At 41.4% G+C, this 26,435-nt stretch overlaps 1 protein-coding gene across 1 annotated transcript in view; it reads left to right on the top strand.

Moving 5' to 3' along the window:
• Nucleotides 1–13,651: 13,651 nt before the first annotated feature.
• Nucleotides 13,652–26,435, top strand: part of PRDM5 (PR/SET domain 5) — a 220,376-nt gene continuing 207,592 nt past the window's right edge. The window contains exons 1-2 of the mRNA XM_056564227.1: nt 13,652–13,756; nt 20,773–20,884. The gene's annotated coding sequence lies outside the window, so the exon portion shown is untranslated. The remainder of the gene's footprint in view (nt 13,757–20,772; nt 20,885–26,435) is intronic.

Raw genomic sequence — 26,435 nt, forward strand, 5'->3', positions numbered from 1 at the left:
CAGGACCATGCTGAAGTATAGGAGCAAGGTGCTAACCGATCAATCGCAGGGGGGGGGTTACTTCCTCCCGCCCTGCCCGGCCCCTGGAAGTCCAGTGAGAACGGGAGGAAGACCGGAGGTCGCGGCGGGGGACGGGGAAGTGCTGGGGCCCGGCCCGGTACTTACCTTATCCCTGAAGACCCGGATCCCGGCGCCGGAGGTGACGACAGGTGAGTGGATCTTCGGCGGCGTTGCGGGACCTTTGCAGCAGTCCAGACCACCGTAAAGCGATCTGGACTGCTCCATCTGGTCCCCTTACACTACAACTCCCAGCATGCCCAGACAGCCTTTGGCGTTTGGAGTTTGGAGACCACTGTGCCCTTCCAGATGTTGCAAAACTACATATTACTTACTGTCCAGGCATGCTGGGAGTTGTAGTTCTGTAACATCTGGCCCTTCAGATGTTGCAGAAATACAACTCCCAGCATGCCTGGATAGTTTTGGCATACTGGGAGTTGTAGTTTTGCAACATCTGGAAGGGCACAGATTGGGAACCACTGTATTAGTGTTCTGCTAACTGTAGTCCTCCAGATGTTGCAAAACTACAACTCCAAGCATGCTGTGAGTTGTAGTTTGGCAACATCTGGCTCTAAAGATGTTGCCGAACTACTACTTCCAGCATGCCTGAGAATGTTTGGGAGTAGTGGTTTAACAACAACTGGAGGCACACTGTTTAGGAAATTGTCTGTTTCCAAACTCAGTGTTTCCCAACCCGTGTGCCTCCAGCTGTTGCAAAACTATAACTACCAGCATGCACTGATAGACTGTGCATGCTGGGAGTTATAGTTTTGCAACAGCTGGAGGTTCCCCCCCCCCCCCAGGGTACATTCACATGGGCAGGGGGCTTACAGTGAGTATCAGGCTGCAAGTTTGCGATGCAGCAAATTTTGCGCGGCAACTCAAACTCGCTGCGGGAAACTCGCTGTAATCCCCTGCCTATGTGACTGTACCCTAAAAACACTACACTAACACAAAATAAAATAAAAAGTAAAAAACACTACATATACACATACCCCTACACAGCCCCCCTCCCCTGCCCTATAAAAATGAAAAATGTCTGTTACGCCACTGTTTTGAGCCTCCAGCTGTTGCAAAACAACAACTCCCAGTATTGCCGGACAGCCGTTGACTGTCCAAGCATGCTGGGAGTTTTGCAACAGCTGGAGGCACCCTGTTTGGGAATCACTGGCGTAGAATACCCCTATGTCCACCCCTATGTAAATCCCTAATTCAGGCCTCAAATGCATATGGCGCTCTCACTTTGGAGCCCTGTCGTATTTCAAGGCAACAGTTTAGGGCCACATATGGGGTATTGCCGTACTCGGGAGAAATTGCCTAACAAATTTGGGGGGGGGGCTTTTTCTCCTTTCACCCCTTATGAAAAGGTGAAGTTGGGGTCTACACCAGCATGTCAGTGTAAAAAAATATTTTTTTTACACTAACATGCTGGTGTTGCCCTATACTTTTCATTTTAACAAGAGGTAAAAGGGGAAAAAAGCCCCCCGAAATTTGTAATGCAATTTCTCCCGACTACGGAGATACCCCATAGGTGGACGCAAAGTGCCCAGAAGGGAGAGTGCACCATGTACATTTGAGGTGATTTGCACAGGGGTGGCTGATTGTTACAGCGGTTTTGACAAACGCAAAAAAAAAAAAACATGTGACCCCATTTCGGAAACTACACCCCTCATAGAATGTAATGAGGGGTGCAGTGAGAATTTACACCCCACTGGTGTCTGACAGATCTTTGGAACAGTGAGCTGTGCAAATTAAAAATGTTGTACAGCCCACTGTTCCAAAGATCTGACAGACACCAGTGGGGGTAAATGCTCACTGTACCCCTTGTTATGTTCCTCAAGGGGTCTAGTTTCCAAAATGGTATGCCATGTGTTTTTTTTTTTTTGCTGTCCTGGCACCATAGGGGCTTCCTAAATGCGACATGCCCCCGAGCAAAATTTGCTCTCAAAAAGCCAAATATGACTCCTTCTCTTCTGAGCATTGTAGCTCACCCGTAGTGCACTTCAGGTCAACTTATGGGGTACCTCCACACACAGAAGAGATGGGGTTACAAATTTTTTTTTTTGGGGGGGGGGGGGGGTATTTTCTGCTATTAACCCTTGCAAAAATTTGAAATTTGGTGGGAAACACACATTTTAGTGAAATTATTATTATTTTTTTTAATACATATGCAAAAGTCGTGAAACACCTGTGGGGTATTAAGGCTCACTTAATTCCTTGTTATGTTCCTCAAGGGGTCTTGTTTCCAAAATGGTATGGCAAGTGTTTTTTTTTTTTTTTTTTTTTTTTTGCTGTTCTAGCACCATAGGGGCTTCTTAAATGCAACATGCCCCCCAAAAACCATTTCAGAAAAACGTAATCTCCGAAATCCCCTTGTCGCTCCTTCCCTTCTGAGCCCTCTACTGCGCCCGCCGAACACTTTACACTTTACATTTCTAAGATGAAGACCCTTCAAATCCACTTCAAACCTGAACTGGTCCCTGAAAAATAGTGAGTTTGGAAATTTTGTGAGAAATTGGAAAATTGATGCTGAACTTTGAAGCCCTCTGGTGTCTTCCAAAAGTAAAAACTTGTCAATTTTATGATGCAAACATAAAGTGAACATATTGTATATGTGAATCAAAAAAAAATTTCTTTGGAATATCCATTTTCCTTTCAAGCAGAATGCTTCAAAGTTAGAAAAATGCTAAATTTTCTAATTTTTCATCAAATTTTGGGATTTTTCACAAGGAAAGGATGCAAGTTACCAAAAATTTTTACCACTATGTTAAAGTAGAATATTTCAAGAAAAAACAATCTTGGAATCAGAATGATAACTAAAAGCATTTAATGTTTAAAGTGACAGTGCTCAGATGTGCAAAAAATGGCCGGGTCCTAAGGTGTAAAATGGCTGGGTCCTTAAGGGGTTAAACCCTAGCAAGTGCCATCTGTACAAAGAGCATATAATACCTGGGACATGTAACAATGGGAGGAGGTGTCCAGTTCATAGTTTTGGAGGTGTATGCAGTGCAGCAATGGCCTTTGGCAACATCAAAAAACTCAGAGCTTCCTTGGGTTTGTCAGTTACTACTGATGATTAGTGGACTTTGTGAAAGTAACTATTCCCTTGTATGCACTCTTGAACAAAAAAGGAAGAAAAGTGCCATTGTCTGGGGGTTGATTACAATGAGCTGTTTGCCATTCACAACAATAGTAGAATGAAAGGCTTGGTAGTGGGTTGCTCTTGGATGATTTCCTTTGCCAGTTAGACCCTGTTAGGAGAGAGAAACCTTGAAAACTATAACTGCTTTCAGTTAGGATTATTTAGTGGCATGGGCTGTAACAGAAAAGTTTGCTGACATCCTACTGGGAATTAGATTTTGTGTTGTGGACCAGCAACAATCCCTTAGTTTTACATCGACAGTGGCAAGTTTGGGAAACTGTAACAACACTGGGTGGCTTTTTGAACAAGTTCAGGAGCAAAATGCACTAATGGCCCGTGCATAGCAACAGGAACGCAGATGCATTTTACGGTCACTGGATGGAAGTGGCCATTGGTCCTAAAGATGAAGAGAGATACAACATTTGTCCTGGTCCAAAATGCCAAACCATCTGAAGAATAGAAGATTGCACAGTAAGAAGCAGCAACATAATGAACTGGATGGGCTTAAAAAGGGGGCCTTTTAGGCATTTCAGCCCAACCTTGAAAAAGGAAAGGATGCTAATGCTTTCTGGAGGAGAACTACATCAGGGATATTGGCTGGATGTTCAAGCTGGGTAGCTATGTGTAAAGATAATGCTACTGACTGAAGTGAGCCTCATCTGCCTAAGGGAGGAGTGAGAGACGTGGCTAGGTGGATTCATATCTGGTAGTTATATAGTGGGAAAAAAGTGGAGACACTCAAAAAACCAACTTTTGATAGGATGCCCTCCATGTTTAAAGGGGTACAGAAAACAGAAAGTTTAACAGATTTGTAAATTACTTCTATTTAAAAATCTTAATTCTTCCAGTTATCAGCTGCTGTATAATACAGAGGAAGTTCTTTTCTTTTTGAACTTCCTTTTTGTCTGACCACAAGTACTCTCTGCTGACACCTCTGTCCATTTTAGGAACTGTCCAGAGAAGGATTAAATCCCCATAGCAAACCTATTCTGCTCTTGACAGTTCCTGACATGGACAGAGGTGTCAGCAGAGAGAACGTGTGGTCAGACAGAAAGGAAGTTCAAAAAGAAAAGAGCTTCCACTGTAGTATACAGCAGCTGATAAGTACTGGAAGTGTTAAGATTCTTTAATAGAAGTAATTATCAAATCTGTTTTTTTCGCGAATATCGCATATTCGTGAATTTGCGAATATTCGCGAATATAGCACTATATATTTGTAATTACGAATATTCACTTTCAGCTTGTGTGTTGTAAAGAAGGCTCTAATACTACTGTGTGAGACTGGCGTGCAAATTTTCGCATGTGTGAAAATTTGCATATGCTAATTTTTGCATATGCAAATTTTCGCCTATGCTAATTTCTGTATATGCTCATTTTCGCATATGCGATTTTCGTATACGCGAATTTTCCCATATACGAAAATAAAACACGAATATTACGAATATGCAAATTTTGCGAATATATGAAGAATATTCGTCCATATATTTGCGAAATAACGCAAATTCGAATATGGCCTATGCCGCTCAACACTACAGTTGATTAAAGAAAAATGTTTTCCATTGGAGTACCCCTTTAAGTTATTTATCTTGTGTGACTATGTTACCGAGACTGCTACAGAAAAACCAGGAGGAAGACGGTATAACCCATAAAAGGAGTAAGCCACCATTGGGAAACCAATAACTAAGAGATCAGAATACATGTCCCATTTAAGTGGTCGAAAGAAGAAGTGTTACCAGCAGTTCCTGATGCCCCCCAGTTGGTAGCAGCACATATTATATGCTGATGTACTGAAGTGGAAACTGTTATTAAGTTACCAAGTGCATCGCCCTTATCCGAGAGACTGATCCATCTGTTATCTGCTATTCTTTACAAAAATTATTGCTGTATGCCTGTTCTGAAACTTTAGTACATTCTATTATTCTATTATTGCCTGAATATTGTCACCATATTATTTGTGCTTACCATAACTAACAGGTCCAACAGAGTATGCCCGCCACAGCGTAGCTGAAGAGGCTCATGGAAATCTCTATTATATTAAATACATCCAATCGCTGAACTCCACCAAAGGGGAAAAAATTATTAAAACTATTAAAGCCATTCTAAGTCATTGGCTGAATTTATGACTTTCACATCTCATCCATAAACTTCTCTCGTTTATTTAGCAATGATATCACCTGTGCATTGGCTCCACTGGGACCAGACCTTCTCTTTATAGACAGAGGGGATATAAAATATAAAAGATTTAAAATACATTCAGGGAATAAACATGGTAAAGGAGCTGAGAATATTTAAAACAAGCAAAACTACCAGAAGAAGACATAGTTTTATATTAGAGAGCCTAAGGTTTATGCAGTAATACCAGGAAGTATTACTTAACTGAGAGAGTAGTGGATGCAAAGAATAAGCCTTCCTGCAGAAGTGGTCACTGCAAATACAGTGAACATGCATGGGATAAGCATAAGGCTATTCTTTATATAAGATAGGGCCAGGGACTATTGATAGGATTCAGATTATTGGGCAGACTAGATGGGCCAAATGGTTCTTATCTGTCGACACATTCTATGTTTCTATTACAATTTCCAGTGGTTTTACATAATACTGCAGTAAGCCTAAGTAAAAACAATTAAAAACACATTCAACACTGCTACATTTGTAGTTCTTGTGAAACAGAAACATAAGAAAAAAATCCTTTGATGTCAAAATAAAATGTAACCCCATTTTGAAGTATTCAGTTTAATTATGTTGCATAAGTGATGATTACATCTGAAAGATCCTCAACGATGCATAACATATATTTTTCTGCATTGACAGGGAACCAATACACTGCTTAGGCCTTTGTGCCACAGAGTTATTTTTATAGTGACCAAAGGCAAGTGTAATTGTTTCCGAAAGTAGATTATGGTTTTGATTTTATTAAAAGACCTCAAAGTTCAGCATTAGGGATCTGACATGTGGTTTGTGTTGAGGTCATGTCAGTATGATTTGTTCTGGGTCTTTACTTGTACAATATCTGGTAGTTACATAGTGGAAAAATTAGTAAGGGAATGTAGAAGCCAATGACAAAATCAAATGTTATCTTGCTTCTATAAATCTCTATACTTAATAGAACTGGCAAGTCTCACTTTTATTGCAACCATCAAAGTAGATTCCTTGTTAAGTAGCTGACCTCAATGTACTGCAAGTAAGGGTTGTGCTCGCAAGATGGAAAAAGCTGAAGGAGCACACTTGTTTGTTTCCTACTCTACTAACCATCGCTATGGAGAGGGATGGCATATGCTGACAAATGGCTTCAAATCAAATGGTACCAGAAAGTTATACAGTTTTGTAAATGACCTCTATTTAAAAATCATAATCCTTCCAATACTTATCAGATGCTGTGTACTACAGAGAAAATTGTATAGTTCTTCCCAGTCTGACCACAGTGCTCTCTGCTGCCTCCTCTGTCCATGTCAGGAACTGTCCAGAGAAGGAGAGGATTGCTATGGGGATTTGCCTCTACTCGAGACAGTTCCTGACATGGACAGAGGTGACAGCAGAGAGCACTGTGGTCAGACTGGAAAGAGCTACATATATTTCTCTGGAGCATACAGCAGCTGATAAGTACTGGAAGAATTACAATTTTTAAAGGGGTACTCCGGCGCTAAGACATCTTATACTAACAATCACGGGGGCCGGAGCATTGTGACATCACGGCCCCACCCCCGTGTGATGTCACGCTCCACCCCCTCAATGCAAGCCTATGGAGGGGGCTTGACAGCTGTCACTCCCCCTCCCATAGGCTTGCATTGAGGGGGTGGAGAGTGACATCACACGGGGCCGGGGCCGTGACATCACAATGCTCCGGCCCCCATGATAGCCAGTAATCAGACTCGGAGCGAATGTGGACTGATTGTAACGGGGTGCTGCGTGCAAGATCACGGGGTCGCCAGCGGTGGGACCCCCCACGATCAGGCATCTTATCCCCTATCCTTTGGATAGGGGATAAGATGTCTTAGTGCCGGAGTACCCCTTTAAATAGAAGTAATTTACAAATCTGTTTAACCTTCTAGGACTAGTTCATTTGAAAACATTTGTTTTCCACCAAAGTACCCCTTTAAGGCCCCTTGTTTTTGGCAGCGGAATCCCATATTGTTGCATATGCTACAGAAATAGCATACAGTTGCATATGTCTAAAGTATAATTTTGGTGTCACACCAAATATACACATTAAACATAAGCCCCAGACGCAATGTAAACAGCTCGAACAGCCATTTACAGTCATCTTTACATGCTCCATTTTCTTTTATCACTTTATCCAAATGTAAATCACTATGGAATACTTTGCCAATAATATGACATATCTCCTATGCGGTCGATTATCAACAATATTGTAGAAATAATTTGCACGATAAACTATGATCCCTTATTTACTGGTGTGGTGCTTCTCTGCCCACAATATCGGTGTTTAGTAAAATCAAAGGACAATATTTAAAACAAATTGGATTTCGTGCGTTTTAATTCAAATAAACAGATTTAAAAGATTCATGGAAAGAATAGTTTTCCCTGAAGTAAAATGAATGTTTATTTATTTAGCCAGTTGCCCCCATCATTAACAATTAGCTGGACAAAAAAGAAAATGCCAATCTTTATTAGTAATAAGTAATCACATCCCCGTTCAGACTTAAACTGTGAAGACATGGCTATACTTTAAAGCTATCAATCAAGTCTATTGATCTTATTTATGACACATCTGTTTCTTATGCTTTCTTTGTTGTCTTGACCTGATAAGAAGCTACAGATTTCCTGTTTTGTACTTCAAGTCAATGTAGATAACATTGTTTTATTAGTGCCTCACTTTAAATTAATTCCCATGGAATTGTTAAAAAACAAAAAAGGAGTTCAAAAGTTTGGTATAATATTGAAATTTACATGCAATACATAGTTTTTGTATATAATCATGATTATATAATTTTTTTTTTTTTTAAATTCAGTACAAAATAATATGCAGTGGCATGTGGCGAATTTAATGAAGTGAGAGAGGGTGAATTTACTGTCCTGAGGCACAAGGTGAAGGCAGGGCTGCATACACCTCCGGGCTGCTCTGAACTGTGATACAAGTTTCAGGGGACGCTGCAATGAATATATGCCAAACACAGGATGCATGTTTTCTTGAGGTTTATTGCAGAATGTCACAATTTAAAAACAGCAAGCAGACTTTGGTTCTTCCCAACTTTGAAGGCACATATCTGAATGTGGCTAAAACTCTGTTGCTGTCTGTCATTGCTTGCCCCTTGGAGTGTTAGCTAATTCTGCTGTAGTAAAAGCAAAACACTGTGACAGTCTCTTAATGGCAGCAGGACAGAATGAGCTTTCTCTTGGCCTGCTTGCTTATGGACAGCCCAGGCAATTTTGATTCTTATTCTGTCTCTTTTATATGTTCAGTTGTCACCCCCTGGAGAGGCAGGAAAACTAACATGTACTTCCCAGTACAGGGACAACCCATGGTTCGAGGATAGTATAAGACCCAGAAATGAACTATGAAAACCAAACCCTTAAAGCATACCTGTCATATCACAGAAAAAAAATAATGCTTATATATGTTACTCACTAGGTCATGCAGATACTTTACATATCTTTTTTTTTTATGTGTCTAGCTTCTGTATTTGGCTTACAAATCCCTCAGTTCTGCTGCTCACTCATTTTGACATCCACTGCTCATGAAGGGACATGTCCAAGACACACACTGAGAACGCTCTTACTCACCATGCATTCACTTTTGGCCTTAGTCTGCTGTGTGTGCTGGGTCTCTTCACCAATCACTGCAGGCTGCTCTGTAACCCTCTCCTCTCTGTTTTCAGACAGGAGTCTGACCTACAGAAACTGTTAGTTAAAACAACTCTTTTGGTCCAGTCTTCACTAATTTGGCTTATGGACAGGTTTTGTGCTGATGGGACACCTATCTAATTGTTGGAACAATATCTAATCTATATAAAACAACAATCAAACAAACAATCAAACAAATTGAATTTTAAAGGTGTCTAACAGACCCCTCCCCCCTCCCCCCCCCAAACTTCCTTTATATAAATAACATACCTTTTCACCTGGGAAGAATAGACATGCACATGGGATCATTAGAAAAAAGCTATTGGCCAAACAATCATTAAACCAAAAACCGTCAAAACATACAAAGAAGCATTTTCCAATTTGTTTTCCAAATCCTCCCTTTTGTATGTTTTAATGGTCTGCCTATCAGTTTTCAGTTATCCAAACCAAAGTATTTATATGTGGAGTAGATGCAGAAAAGAGGTGCTGTGAACCCCAGGGCTTGGGGTTATCTACTATTTGAAAATGTCTTTATGGCGTTAATCTTCATATTTTGTTGGTTTATTGATGTTTACTATTATAGAAAATGTACTTGGTTGAATAATAGACTTCTAACTCTTAACTCATTATTTTTATAAATCTTTGTAAGCCATTACTATAAGTAGTCTTGTATGAAAAGTCATTGCATGGTTATAATTGTTAAAATCACCTTGCTTAGTGGTTTTGATAACATGTTTTTCACATCACTTTGCTATACAGTTATTCTTATTCTTGGAACACAACGAATAGTCATTTGTGCTAACAATTGGGAATGTGCTGCCATCACATTGAATAGAACCTTGGATCTTTCAGCCTTTCTTCTAGTATAATACTGGTGTTTGCTATTGGAGAGGTATGGATTGCACTTTGGCCCTTCAGACATCATTTTCTTCATTTCTTATTTCTGAATATTAACGTGGATGTACTGGATGATACAACTGTATGTGGTGTGTCTCCTATCTCCCCTAAAAAATGTTTTGTACAAAGAAAAACATAATTTTTGTTTCAATCTCCAGATGATCTGAATTTTTGTGGTTTATTCTTTAACAGTTTTGATGAGGGACAAAGAATTGTGGTGAAAACTGCAAAGTTAAGCATTTTTACACAAAACCAAGCTTAAAGAGTCAATTTCCGTGTACAGTATTTATTTTAGATTTCAGGCTTATTTTAGCAGTTTTTATGTGAATAGATATGTGAACCATTTGCCTTTAAAAAAGAAAACTGTGAACAAAAGACGTTAACAAAATGTTATGGAATGACCTAAATTATTATTATCATGTGGGTATGGGGTATTAGTTATTCAAAGTCATCATTATAATGCACTGCTAGAATCTGTATTTCTGCTGCTTATAGGGTACCTCTCATCAAAAAAACTTTTGATATATTATAGATTAATGTGTGCAGAATAACTTTACAATTGCATGTTATTAAAAAATATACTTCTTTCTATTTAATTTTCCACTTTGAAGAAATGACCACTAGGGGTCTCCCTACCAGTCCTGGCAGCAAGCATTTCAGACTCATGCTGGAGTCCTAAACACTACGAGCTGCCAGTCTGCTTTGTTCACAAAGGAGAACACTCAGAGCTGCCAGCCTGCTTTGTTCACAGCCTGTTTGGCTGTGAACAAAGCAGGCTGGCAGCTCTGAGTGTTTAGGACTCCAGCATAAGTCAGAAATGCTTGCTGACAGGACTGATCGGGAAAAATACAATAGAAAGAAGCATATTTTTCATTAAGATGCTATTGGAAAGTTGTTCAACATTCATTAATCTAAAATATATCAAAAGTTTATTTGAAGAGAGGTACCCTTTAACTCATGGGAAATGTGAAATAATTTACTGTTTATGCTTTTACTGTCTGCATATAGTTTCTGCTTATATTGTTTCTGCTTATGGTATATATAGCTTTGACAGAAGAGTCAGATTTTTTTCCCATTTCCACATGCTTTTCATGATCTTTAGGCCAGTTTCCTAAACCATTCTATGCTGCAAAAATAAGTTTCTATGAAGATGGATGTCCTGTACAGGTTAATTCCTTGAGTATGGGACCAAACTTGGCAAGGCCTCCTCTAAACAAGGAATCCATGGTAGCCACATTGTCTGCCTTTATGGTATATACAGTACACCCTTGGTTTCTGCAACTTACCGTATAAGACTCACTTTTTCTTCCCCAAAACTGGGGGGGGGGGGGGAAGTTGGTGCGTCTTATATGGCGAATACCTGCGGCCATCAACGACCGGGACCCGCAGCAAATACAGGACATCACCAATCGCGGTGATGCCCTGTATTAACCCTTCAGACGAGGCGATCAAAGCTGACTGCCGCGTCTTAAGCGAAAATAACACTAACCTGGCTGTTCTGTCGGGACGTGGCGACAGCGATGGAGTGACATCCAGGGCAGCGGTGATGGGTCCGGGACCAGGTGAGTACTACCTCCTATCCAGTGGTCTTCAACCTGCGGACCTCCAGATGTTGCAAAACTACAACTCACAGCATGCCCGGACAGCCAACGGCTGTCCGGGCATGCTGGGAGTTATAGTTTTGCAACATCTGGAGGTCCACAGGTTGAAGATCACTGTTGGGTGCAGAATCTTTTTTTTTTCTAGATTTTGCACCTTTAAAATAGGGTGCATTTTATATGCCGGTGCGTCCTATAGGGCGAAAAATACGGTATCATCAACAGGTCTGATATCTACAGAATTATATATGTACACAGATGTATCACAGTAATTCATTATACAACCTAGCTAGTAAACCAAACTGGTAGAAATATATATCGCTCATAAGAAGCCAGAAAACTACATGGATCTCATTATCGGTGGTATAGTCAACTCAGAATAAAATGCAAAAACAATGTTAAGGTATGGAGCTAGAGGATGCTGAAAAGTTAGGATTGGAGACTCCAGGGAGGGACCAACAGGCAAACTGTGGAAGATTTGATGACTGAGAGGGGTCTGTCCCAAAAAGATTGGCATGGAGACTTGAATGAGCTTGGTGGGAATGAGAATGGTGACTTGGTAAAGGTATTATTTGTCCTTAGGTGTTACTTTGATGAAGTAGAGCCCACAAGTGACTGGGCTGTTATTATTTTTATACAGCAATCATTGACATACTGAAAGAAGCCATATATTTCTGGATTGTTCTTAGCTGCTATACTGTTTTGTTGGCTGTCACATCACTAACTCATAAATCAGGAAACTGGTACCTCTGATTGGATTGTGTAGTGAATTTATATTTATTTTTTTTACCTAAGGGCCCAAACTTCCTACTAAAACAGAAAAGGCTTATACATATCTCTCTTACTCCTTCATAGTTTATCAGTTCCCGGCCTCTACAGAACTTCCCCTTCATGAAGTTGCAGATATGACGCAGCTAAGCAAATCACTGGCCGTGGCGATGTCCTGCCTCAGTCAGTGACTAGCTGAGCAGCGCTGCTACATCACATCTGCAGCTCAGAGAAGGTCAAGTTTGGCGGTAACTGTGCACTGATACTGAAGGATAAAAGGGAGCAACAACGGTGGAACTCTGGTGGAAAACATTTTTTTTTTTAAATCAACTGGTGCCAGAAAGTTAAACAGATTTGTAAATGACTTCTATTAAAAAATCTTTACCCTTCCAGTACTTTTTAGCAGCTGTATGCTACGGAGGAAATTATTTTCTTTTTGAATTTCTTTTTTTGTGTTGTCCACAGTGCTCTCTGCTGACACCTCTGTCCGTGTCAGGAACTGTCCAGAGTAGCACATATTTGCTATGGGGATTTTCTCCTGCTCTGGACAGTTCCTGATACGGGCATCAGGTGGCAGCAGAGAGCACTGTGGACAAGACGAAAAAGAAATTAAAAAAGAAAATGATTTTCTCTTTAGTATACATCTGCTAAAAAGTACTGGAAGGGTAAAGATTTTTTAATAGAAGTCATTTACAAATCTGTTTAACTTTCTGGCACCAGTTGATTTAAAAAAAAAAATGTTTTCCACCGGAGTACCCCTTTAAGCCGTCTGGGCCCATTGGATAAAAAAAAAAACTAAAACAGTACAACCCCTTTAAGCAATGATACTGTGTTTCTAAATTGGCAAAAGTGTCATTAAAGCTAAGAGCAAAAAGTAACAAGGAATGAGGCGTTCTTGACAGCTGACTTTGCAGATATGACGCAGCTAAAAGCCAATCACTGGCCGCGGCGATGTCCTGCCTCAGTCAGTGTTTGGCAACTCCTTTACATGTAGAACATGCCTGTACAAAATATTTGTGAAGCTGTGAAGAGCTCACCTAATTCCAAGATTGATGAATAGGACGCAACCATTTCACCAATTCAGTTCTTGAAATGTCTTCCCTCCTAGATCTTTTGAGATTATTTCACCAAGTGCTAATAATAATAATAATAATCATAATGATTAAGCTAAAAGGCATAGGTGGAGATTTATAAAAACCTGTCTAGAGGAAAAGTTGCCCAGTTGCCCATAGCAACCAATCAGATTGCATCTTTCATTTTGAAAAGGCCTCGGAAAAATGAAAGAAGTGATCTGATTAGTTGCTATGGGCAACGGGGCAACTTTTCCTCTAGACAGGTTTTGATAAATCTCCTCCATAGTCTTTAAATGTTGCCATCTCTCTGCTGACTCAATAACTGCAGAATTCCAAACCTCACTTGACATTTAAATGAACACAACTGTGCTTTAGGAGCTTCATGGCATGGGTTTCCATCACAAAGGAAAATGCTCGGGGTAGGATGATTTATATTACAACAACTAGTGTAACAATCAATATATAGGTCTCTTTCTTCTTAAATCATATCAAATCAAGGGAGCATTTTTTCTTCAATAACATAAAACATCAATTTTATTCAGACTCTTAAAACCATGATAGTGTTCACATAACAGCACTTATTTTGTTAACCGACCGCCACCATTTATATCCACACACCTTTTGCGCATAAATGACTTTTATAGTAACCTCGCAGTCAGTGCGCCAAATGACAGTCCTGTATTCAATCAGTGGATACAAACTGAAAGTCCATCAATATTTCATAGTCTTTTGCTGAAGCTGCAATATTTTGCAATCAACACCTTCATGACTGTAGTATTTCATAGAGACAAGGTTTGACACTGATATCAACCAATGTGTGTATTACAGTTTGTCAGCCGTTCACATTAGCACCATTTAATTAGTGTCTATACTCATATTCAAATGCATCAAGGTGTCAAGGTTTACAAATAGACATGCATTCCATATAGCAGCAATTGTGAATATTGCACCAGTCCGAGATGTAAAGGTGTAGAATCCAAATAGACATGCATTTCATATAGCAGAAAAATGTGAATATTGCACCAGTCCCGTATTGCACATCCACAAGCAGATGAACTTGTTTAGCAGCAGCCGTAATGAATTGCACTATCCACAAACTGATTAGCAGCTACAGGATTGCACCACTCCATTGTCTGCTATTCACATTTCTAAATGCAGCATGGAATGTAATGCACTTTATAGTGACATATCCTGTCGCATTTTCTGAATGGGTCATACGCGCTTCCCTTGCCATCAGTTGTCAGGGACCAAGCTTTGTGGCATCTTTATATTTGCAGAGTGTGCCACTGTGGGTGTGTGCGGCTCTGGTGGCGGCTCAATAAAGAGCCTGCACTCATTTTAAAGGCAGTAGTCCCTCCCCCTGAATGACGTACCCGCTTACCCCAATCTCCGTAACTGTGTAAACACATGTCCATTACCTGAGAACTGAAGTACTTGATTCAGGTGATTTTCTGGGGAGGACTCTAGATACATTACATCGGGATGTGCTCCAAGCCTGGTTCTGAATACTGAGAAGCTTAGATACCAGGCGGCTTGCGTGTCAAATGTTCTGCGATCCTGATACTGATTCACAGCTCACATTAAGGTACTTAATACCAGTATGCTGTACACACTGTTTCCAAGTATATATAATTTATGCTAGAGGTGTGTGCCAATTGCGCTGCGATCCCAGTGCTGGTCCACAGTTTGATTGACTTCAAACTTTTCCAACGTGGAACAATTTCTCTGCATACGTAGGTATTGACCTGTAGGAATGCTCCTCTTCAGTGGGAGAGGATGACATTTTTAAGTCTAAAAAGACTAACTCTTTTTTGCTACAAGTGGAAGTAAATCCTAAGCCCAACGTGTTTCTGTTGAGGGTTTTGACAAAATCATTAAACATGTCCTCGGTAGATGTCCACATCAGGAACACACCATCTATGAACCTGACCCACATAGCTATGCGGTCAGTCCATAGAGACATGTCTTCCCCGAAGACATGCTTGTCCTCCCACCAACCGAGGTACAGATTTGCATAACTGAGGGTGCACGGCTCCTCATTGCTTTACTGTTGGTGGAAGGACTTCCCCTCAAACAAAAAATAATTCTTATTAAGGATGAATGTTAGGAGTTCCAGGGCAAAATAATTATGTGGGCCATATTGTGTACCTCTGGTATGAAGAAAAAAATATGTGGCCTCCAAACCTCTCTTGTGCGGTATTGAGGAGTAAAGGGCCTCCACGTCTAATGACTTTAGGGGGGCCCCCCTCCTCAATCCTTAAATCCTCTAATCTTTTCAGCACATCAGTAGTATCCTCACTTGCTGCTTGAGTGAGATTTTCTATTCCAGATACAATAGGGCGCCCCCTCAAAGGGGGGGGGGGGGAGGGTTGCCCTTGTGTATCTTCGGAGTAGCATAAAAACTGGCAATTGTCGGATGTGTAGGTTTCATGTACTCATATTCCTTCATGTTAATCAGACCAGAAGCCATAGCTCGATCCAAAATACCTAGCAATTCATAACCAAACTTTTTGGTAGGATCAGTCCTCAATGGAAGGTAACATTCTCTATTGTTAAGAATCTGGAGACACATCTCACGGTAATCCTCCCTGGTCATCAATACAATATTATCCGAGGGTTTGTTGACCAGGGAGGAGTCCTGTTCCAAACTCTTAAGTGCTTCACTTTCATGTTGAGAAATGTTATAATATCTGGACGGTTCATCCCCCAATTTACGCAATGCATTAGACACCACGTCAACAAAAATGTCTATGTTAAAATAGTCTCCTAGAGGTGGAGCATGTGTACTTTTTTTGCTTAATTGAGTAAAAGGACCCTGACTCTCCGGTATGAAACCTTCTTGCATGAGTTGTCCCATGTCCCTAAATAGGGCCCTCTCTGAAGATTCAAGGCCATATACTTCACACTGTCCGCCCTCTTGTAAGAGGAAATACTTCCTCCACTTGAGCCTCCTCGCAAACAGGTTTAAATTCTTCCCCCACAGGAAAAGATTGTACCTCACCATGGGCAGGGAGGATAACCCCCTTGCCAGTACTCATCTCTTTTCTTTCATGCGCACAATAGACCTGTCAGTGTCAGCAAGCAATGGTGGACTAGTGGTAGCTGTTGCCAGTGGACAGCAGGCATTGGTGGACTGATGGTAGCTGTAGCCAGCGGACAACAGGCAATGGTGAACTAATGTTATCTTTACGCAGTGGACAGCAGGTGGTGGTGAACTAGTGATAGTTTTTGCCAGGCCTTGTGATGTCGCTCCATGTGGTTACGTAAAGTCGTACTTCCTTAACTCAGGTCCTGGCCATATATTACTTTCTGTTTGCAGTGTTGCAAGTGAATTGGTGTCTGAAAATAGTGAAGAAGATATAGAAGTTGGAATCTACACTGCTCATAAAAATAAAGGGAACACTAAGATAACACATCCTAGATCTGAATGAATGAACTAATTGTATGAAATTCTTTTGTCTTTACATAGTTGAATGTGCTGACAACAAAATCACACAAAAATTATCAAATTATCAATGGAAGTCACTCTCAAAATCAAAGTGGAAAATCACACTACAGGCTGATCCAACTATGATGTAATGTCCTTAAAATAAGTCAAAATGAGGCTCAGTAGTGTGTGTGGCCATCACGTGCCCGTATGACCTCCCTACAACGTCTGGGCATGCTTCTGATAAGGTGACGGATGGTCTCCTGAGGGATGTACTCTCAGACCTGGACTAAAGCATCTGGCAACTCCTAGACAGTCTGTAGTGCAATGTGGCATTGTGGATGGAGCGAAACAAGTTGTCAAACCAATCTAATTTGCTTTTATGAAGAGGTGAGTAGAAGCCTTGACAGAGGAATGGCTGTGGATATAGTGTGTCTGGATTTTGCTAAAGCATTTGATAATGTCCCTCATAGTCGGCTGACAGGTAAGTTAAGGTCTTTGGGCTTGGAAACTTTAGTTTGTAACTGGATTGAACACTGGCTCATGGATCGTACCCAGAGAGTGGTGGTCAATGATTCGTACTCTGATTGGTCCCCGGTAATTAGTGGTGTACCCCAAGGTTCAGTACTGGGCCCGCTGTTGTTTAATTTATTTATCAATGATATAGAGGATGGTATTAACAGCTCTGTTTCTATCTTTGCAGATGACACCAAGCTTTGTAGCACGGTACAGTCTATAGAGGATGTGTATAAGTTACAAGATGACTTGGATAGACTAAGTGTCTGGGCATCCACTTGGCAAATGAGGTTCAATGTGGATAAATGTAAAGTTATGCATCTGGGTACTAATAACCTGCATGCGTCGTATGTATTAGGGGGGATTAAACTGCCAGAGTCACTGGTAGAGAAGGATCTGGGTGTACTTGTAGATCACAGACTACAGAATAGCATGCAATGTCAGGCTGCTGCTTCCAAGGCCGGCAGGATATTGTCATGTATAAAAAGAGGCATGGACTCAAGGGACAGGGACATAATACTCCCCCTTTATAAAGCATTGGTATGGCCTCACCTGGAATATGCTGTTCAGTTTTAGTCGCCTGTCCATAAAAGGGACACTGTGGAGCTGGAAAGGGTTCAGAGACGTGCGACTAAACTAATATGGGGCATGGAACATCTTAGCTACAAGGAACGATTAAAGGAGTTACAATTGTTTAGTCTTGAGAAGAGACGTTTAAGTGGGGATATGATAAACGTATATAAATAGCCTATACAAAAAATATGGAGAAAAACTGTTCCAGGTTAAACCCCCCCCAAAGGACGAGGGGGCACTCCCTCCGTCTGGAGAAGAAAAGGTTTAGTCTAAAGGGGCGACACGCCTTCTTTACCATAAGAACTGTGAATTTATGGAACAGTCTACAACAGGAACTGGTCACAGCAGGAACAATTATTAGCTTTAAAACAGGGTTAGATACATTCCTGGAACAAAATAACATTGATGCTTATGCAGAATTGTAAAACAACATCCCTTCCCATTATCCCCTTACACCCTTCCCTTCAATTCCCTGGTTGAACTTGATGGACGTATGTCTTTTTTCAACCATACTAACTATGTAACTATGTAACTATGATGTCCCAGATGTGCTCAATCGAATTCAGGTCAGGGAAACGGGCGGGACAGTACATAGCATCAATGCTTTCCTCTTGCAGGAACTGCTGACACACTCCAGCCATATGAGGTCTTGCATTGTCTTGCATTAGGAGGAATCCAGGGCCAACCGCACCAGCATATGGTCTCACAAGGGATCTGAGGATCTCATATCAGTACTTAATGGCAGTCAAGCTACCTCTGGCAAGCACATGGAGGGATGTGCGGCCCCCAAAGAAATGCCATACCCCACACCATTACTGACCCACCGCCAAACCGTTCATGCTGTAGGATGATTCAGGCAGCAGAACGTTCTCCACAGCGTCTCCAGACTCACATGTGCTCAGTGTGAACCTGCTTTGATCTGTGAAAAGCACAGGGCTCATGTGGCGAATTTGGTCAATATTGGTGTTCTTTGGCCAATGCCACCTGTGGATGTCGGGCCCTCATACCACCCTCATGGAGCCTGTTTGGGACAGTTTGAATGGACACATGCACATTTGTGGCCTTCTGGAGGTCATTTTACAGGGCTCTGGCAGTGCTCCTCCTGCTCCTTCTTGCACAAAGGCGGAGGTAGCGATCCTGTTGCTGGGTTGTTGCCCTCCTATGAGCTCCTCTACGTGCCCTGATGTACTAGCCTGTCTCCTGGTAGCGCCTCTATGCTCTGGACACTACGTTGACAGACACAGCAAACCTTCTGGCCACAGATCGCATTGATATGCCATCCTGGATGAGCTGCACTATCTAAGCCACTTGTGTGTGTTGTAGACTCCGTCTCATGCTACCACTAGAGTGAAAGCTCCGCCAACATTCAAAAGTGACTAAAACATCAGCCAGGAAGCATAGGAACTGAGAAGGGGTCTGTGGTCACCACCTGTGGTCACCACCTTATTGGGCGTGTCTTGCTAATTGCCTATAATTTTCACCTGTTGTCTGTTCCATTTGCACAACAGCATGTGAAATTGATTGTCAATCAGTGTTGCTTCCTGAGTGGACAGTGTGATTTCACAGAAGTGTGATTGATTTGGAGTTATATTGTGTTGTTTAATTGTTCCCTTAATTTTTTTGAGCAGTGTATACAGTGGTCCCTCAACATACGATGGTAATTTGTTCCAAACGACCCATCGTTTGTCGAATCCATCGTATGTTGAGGGATCCGTGTAATGTAAAGTATAGGAAGCTGTACTCACCTGTCCCCGTCGCTCCAGACCAGGTCCTCACCGCTCCCGATGCTGTCCCAGGGGCTCCCGATGCTGTCCCGCTGCTCCGGTGTCTTCTTCGCGATCCTCCGGCTTCCTCCGCATCTTCTGCAGGGTCCGGGCCTCGCTTTCTGGTGACGTTATTACGCTGCTGCGCCGGCGCGGCGTGCGTAGTGACGTAATAACGACGCCAGAAAGCGAGGCCCGGACCCTGGAGAAGATGCGCAAGACACCGGAGGATCGCAAAGTGGAACCGGAGCAGCGGGAATAGGTAAGCGAACCTGCCAGGGATGCTTAAACTGCTATCCGACAGCAGCTTAAGCATTTTGCGCTGTCGGATAGCAGTTAATGCGATGGCCCCGACATAAAAGCATCGTATGTCGATGCTGACATCGACACGCGATGGCCTCTGAGAGGCCATCGTATGTCGATTTTATCATATGTCGGGGCCATCGTAGGTCGGGGGGTTACTGTATACTAGTAGAGAAGGTAAGCCAGCTCACCACAGGTGGGTTCCATCCATGGCACGGCAGCATCAAAAGTCCAATAGAAATAGAAGCAAAAGCCAGCTTGGATATTTCAATGTGCGGAGTCCCGTTTATTCAAGTAAAAGTCATGAGACACAGGTAGTGAACATAGAATGATGCATTTCAGGCGTTGCCGCCCTTAGTCATATGACTAAGGGTGGCAACGCTTGAAACGTGTCATTCTATGTTCACTACCTGTGTCTCATGACTTTTGCTTGAATAAACGGGACTTAACACCTTGAAATATCCAATCTGGCTTTTGCTTCTATTTCTATTGGAATCTATATCGTTTAGTATTTTAATAGACTAGAATAAATGTTTTTTTTTAGCTTGATCTTTCTTTAGTGATAGCAGCTTTTCACATGGTAAACTGGGTTTATATTTTTCTTCTGTGATTTTCAATCGCAATTGACCCTAAAAGAAATATAATACTACACAGTACCCTTAATGAGAAAAACACTGTGTTTCCTGAAAATAATTATAATATACACTCTGCCACTGAAATGAATTGTAATCCCTACTGTGCTCCCTAAAATGAATTATAATACACTGTCCCCTTGATGATAATACACATGATGATAATACATTTTCCACTAAAAGATACTCACCTGTTCCCATTCATGTGCTGCCTTCCATAGGTACCAGTTTGGCCTCTTATGGCCAGGCCTGGCTCTTGCTGATAGAAGTAAAGTGAGAATGTAATTGTACTGTCTATATCGCAATGAAAGTGCTGAACGGTTGGAAAGAGAGGTAAGAAATTTTTGGTACCCTCCAATGACTCATTTTTAAATCATATATATGCCCTAAGAACTCAAATTACAAATAAATTACAAATTACAAATACATTTTGGCGAACTGAGTTGAGACCCCGCTTCTCCCTAGTGTCCTGAACCAGAATCGGGAGATCCAGAAAAAACCAGCTGGCTCTCACTCCTGTCTCTGTCTGCTCTGTCTTGCACAGTACTATCAGTTCTCGTAGAGGCCCAACAGGATCCCCCTGTACCCTGTCTGACACAGTGTAAAGTAATGGATACCAGAAATCAGCTAAATTAAGGATATTTGTGTTTGATCTTTAGTTTTAAAATGTTCATATCTCCACGTATTTAGTATCCTTTTGTGACTAAGTTGAAAGGGGAGCAGCAATGAATCCCTGTATAGTAGAGCGGTGATATCCACTGATTAAACAGAGACATCTTTACATGTGATTGCATACTGACAGCATTCTGCTCTATATCCCATGTAGCCCAATTACATGTGTTTTGTATATGTGTCTTTAATCAGTCAGGTGGTTTGGTAAGTTTACACTGCAGGATACATTTCAAAAGGCGCCTATGATCTTATATTTTTAATTTGATAGAATTAGAGTCTATAGTAAATATGCTCTAATCTTAGATGTAAGCCACATACAGTAGATCACACAATATAACTGGATCTGCTGCCTCAGTTCTCTATTACAGTAGAAGGCTTGTTTGAGCATTGACAAGTTTTGAAGTGATATCAGCTACAACATAATGTTGTCATACCCGTCTCCACTTCATACCTATTCCAAGTAACAAAATTTCTTCTCTAAGGCTGCATTCACATCTCGTTTTTAACATACGGGCGCCGGATTCGGATGGGGGAGGGGCAAACCAGGCGCTCCCGTACCCCAGCCGGATCAGCCCGTGACTCCATTTACTTTAATGACCCGACCGGAGTCAAACGGTGACTCCGGTCAGCTCAGTTTTGACCCGTATGCGGTTTTGGACCGGACCTAAAACCGTAGTATACTACGGTCTTAGGTCCGGTCCAAAACTGCATACGGGTCAAAACTGAGCTGACAGGAGTCACCGTTTGACTCCGGTCGGCTCATTAAAGTAAATGGAGTCACGGGCTGATCCGGCTGGGGTACGGGAGCACCCGGTTTGCCCCTCCCCCAGCCGAATCCGGCGCCCGTATGTTAAAAACGAGATGTGAATGCAGCCTAAGAACACCAGCGGAAGACAAAGGAAATGTTAAAGTGTACCCGTCAGATCCAACTAAACATTCTTTTTATATATATATATATATATATCACTCAGTACCTAATCCTGACCATGTACATCAAATTTTTATGTGTCTAGCACCTTTATTTTTTTTATTTCACTTTCAATTTAGCTCACTAGTCTGAATTCCTCTCAAAGGGAGGGGCGTGGCCTCATTGTGCAGGTCTCCGCCCCCTCCCTCAGTATGCTGTCTGCTCCCATCTCCCCTAGCATTAGCAAAACTACAACTCCCAGCTCGTCCTCACTGACAGTAGCGGGACACAAGCTGACAGTGGGAGAATTTTTCCTTCAGCTGTGAGCCCTGCGCTCACAGCTGTCAATCAAGGAAGTGTGTCCATGACGCATGGACACAGCAGGACTAGTATGTGTCCAAGCAGGAAGGGGGGGGGGGCAGAAGAGGTGTGACTGGCTTTTTCAGTATGAAATACTGACAATTTTCTAATGAAAGTAATTGCAAAACCTATTGGTTATACATGCTTTTCAACATATCAAAGGTTTTTGTATCTGACAGTGCCCATTTAAAGGTAAAGAGGTAAAGGTTAATGAAAATGTTACAATGTGGTTTACAATTAAAAGTTGCATTTCTTTCAGCAGCATTATTGTTTCTGCACTATATAGGTTTTACACATAGCGTTTTTGGGAACTTATTTTTTTTACCAAACCGAGAAGTGGCTCCAACAGAAGGAGAAATATATATTTTATTATTTTACCATTCCTTTCTAATCCATTTCTAGTTCTGACTCAAAAACTGCATTGAAACAGTGTGCAGATTTACTATTGTGCCAAAATTCGAGCACAGTTTGCACCAAAAAACTGGGGCACGTGCTGTGCACTACATTTATTATTACACTCAACAATAGAGAAAAATCTGGTGGTGAAAACTTTGACTAGACTATGAAAGAATGAAAATGAAACAAAGTGGACACAAAACAACACAAGGTGTGATTATTGGAAGTGCCTACCTAAGGCTAGGTTCACACAGTGCAGACAATTGCCCTCATTTACTAAGAGTGGAGTGTAGGTTTCTTTGTGGGTTTTAATTCCCTACAATTTATTTTCCATGGTATTTACTAAGGTTTCCCTACATTTTCCACTTTCCCTACACTTTGCTTTTTTTTTTTACACATGTTCTGATCTGTAGGGTTTTCCTCAGCTGAAATCCACCACATTTTATGTGGAAACCTTAGTAAATATGTTGGGTTTTTGTGAAAATGTCAGGAACACACCCCTTTTCAGAGACCACACCCCCGTTTCACAGCGGCCACGCCCCTTTTTCGGGTTTTCTTAGCAAAATGGAGAGTTAGTCGGGGTTTGTCCAATTCTGGCGCAAAATCTAGCGCAAAATCTGGCGCAAACAGAATTTCTGGCGCAATGCGACAGAATCTGGCGCACAACCCGACAAAACATGTCGGGTTTGCAATAGTAAATGAGGGCCACTGTGTGTATATTTTGTTTAACCCCTTAAGGACACATGACGTACTGGAACGTCATGTGTCCACTCCCGATCTATAACGCGGGGCCACGGCGTGACCCCGCGTCATAGCGGTTCGGGCCCGGCCTCTAACAACGGCCGGGACCCGTGGCTAATAGCGCGCGGCATTGATCGCTGTGCCGCGCGCTATTAACCCTTTAGACGCGGCGTTCAAAGTTGAACGCCGCGTCTAAAGTGAAACCGAAAGCATGCCGGCTAGCTCAGTGGGCTGTTCGGGATAGCCGCGGTGAAATCGCGGCATCCCGAACAGCTGACAGGACAGCGGGAGGGCCCCTACCTGCCTCCTCACTGTCCGATCGCCGAATGACAGCTCAGTGCCTGAGATCCAGGCATGAGCAGTCATGCGGCAGAATCATCGATCACTGGTTTCTTATGAGAAACCAGTGATCAATGTAAAAGATCAGTGTGTGCAGTGTTATAGGTCCCTATGGGACCTATAACACTGCAAAAAAAAAGTGCAAAAAAAAAGTGAATAAACATCATTTAACCCCTTCCCTATTAAAAGTTTGAATCACCCCCCTTTTCCCATAAAAGAAAAAACACAGTGTAAATAAAAATAAAAATAAACATAAATGGTATCGCCGCGTGTGGAAATGTCCGAATTATAAAAATATATCGTTAATTAAACCGCACGGTCAATGGCGTGCGCGCAAAAAAATTCCAAAGTCCAAAATAGTGCATTTTTGGTCACTTTTTATATCATGAAAAAATGAATAAAAAGCGATCAATAAGTCCTATCAATGCAAAAATGGTACCGTTAAAAACTTCAGATCACGGCGCAAAAAATGAGCCCTCATACCGCCCCATACACGGAAAAATAAAAAAGTTATAGGGGTCAGAAGATGACAATTTTAAATGTATTAATTTTCCTGCATGTAGTTATGATTTTTTCAAGAAGTCCGACAAAATCAAACCTATATAAGTAGGGTATCATTTTAATCGTATGGACCTACAGAATACATATCAGGTGTCATTTTTACCGAAAAATGTACTACGTAGAAACGGAAGCCCCCAAAAGTTACAAAACAGCGTTTTTTTTTAAATTTTGTCGCACAATGATTTTTTTTCCCGCTTCACCATAGATTTTTGGGCAAAATGACTGACGTCATTACAAAGTAGAATTGGTGGCGCAAAAAATAAGCCATCATATGGATTTTTAGGTGTAAATTTGAAAGAGTTATGATTTTTTAAAGGCAAGGAGCAAAAAACGAAAATGCAAAAACGGAAAAACCTCCGGTCCTTAAGGGGTTAAACTCGCATTTTCAGTCTTTTGTTTGGCAAAAAACTGCTGCAAAAAATTACACTGACAGAAATGACTGAAAATGCAAGCGTGTATAGATATGCAGACAGGTAATAGAATAGGCAAACTCATCCTCTGGCACAATGTTCTGGCACAATTATATTGAGAAAATTGTCAGTCAGGCTGCACATCCTATTTACAAAGTGTTAATCCTTTTTTCCTTTACATACAGTGCACCTTACTTAGAAGGAAATCATTTGACAATACCAGTATTAGTAAATATGCTCTTTGTCATGCAGCTTTAGAAAGCAGTAACGTGTCCTTGAGAAGTAAAAAGGTTATACTGTGATTGCGGTTACTTGTATAATCTGTGTGATTTTCACCTCACATACACAGTATTGAAACATATTTTCTGCAGAAAAAGACCACCTGGACCATCTAGTCTGACCTTATATTATTTCCTTTTTATTCTGATTTTAGAATAGATATATGGATCTATATAGATACCAGGCTTTACTAATTTTACTTACTGTGGATTTACCAACCACATCTGCTGGTAGTTTGTTCCAAGCATCTTCCACTCTTTCAGTAAAATAATATTTTCTCAGGTTACTTCTGATCTACCTCCCCCAATGAATCTGAGATTGTGCCCTTGTTCTTGTGTTTAGTTTTTCGTCAAAAATGCTCTTCTAATTTCTGGCATTAAACCCTCAAGGACATTGGAAATAAATGTACATCCTGATGACCTGGTACTTTGCGTACCAGAATGTACATGAAGGGAGCGCTGATGTCCGCCATTAACCCTTCAGATGCCATGATCAATTCTGACCATGGCATCTCCAGCTTTGCAGTGGGTTTTTATGGCTCATTGTTGAACCCGTCGCACAACCGCGGGGATCTGGAGGTCCCCTCACCTGCCTCCAGCTGCTCTCACGGGGTCTTCTTCTCTGACCTGCCTTCTAGCAGACCAGAGAAGTAGATCACCAATAATGCTGATCAGTGCAACAAATATGCACAGCATTGAACAGTATTAGCAATCTAATGATTACTATAAATAGTCTCCTATGGGGACATAAAAAAAAAAGTAAAATAATTGGAAAAAAAAGGGAATAAGCCCCTCCCCCAATAAAAATGTAAGTTACCCCCTTTTCCCTTTTACCCAAAAAAGTGTACAAAATGTTCCAACTATCAAAATATAATGTTAATGATCCTGTACAGTGAACTCAATTCAAGCATAAAAAAGTCCAAAATTGCTGCTTTTTGGTCACATCACATTTCAAATAAAATTTCCTAAAAAGCTATTACAAACATCCCATATATGCAAAAATTTCACCAATAAAAACTGCAGATCAGAGTGCAAAAAATGAGCCATCATATACCCCCGTACAGTGGCGTTGCTAGGGTTGGTGTCACCCGGTGCGGTAGAAAATGGTGTCACCCCCATACCTACCCCCTCCCCCCAGTAAGTTTTTAGCCTGTTGTGACAGACACCACTGTTGTAGCGCATTGTGAGAAATTCCAGTATAATAATCAGATATACCAGTT

The sequence above is a fragment of the Hyla sarda genome, chromosome 1 (genome assembly GCF_029499605.1).
Source record: "Hyla sarda isolate aHylSar1 chromosome 1, aHylSar1.hap1, whole genome shotgun sequence".
NCBI classification, from domain to species: domain Eukaryota; kingdom Metazoa; phylum Chordata; class Amphibia; order Anura; family Hylidae; genus Hyla; species Hyla sarda.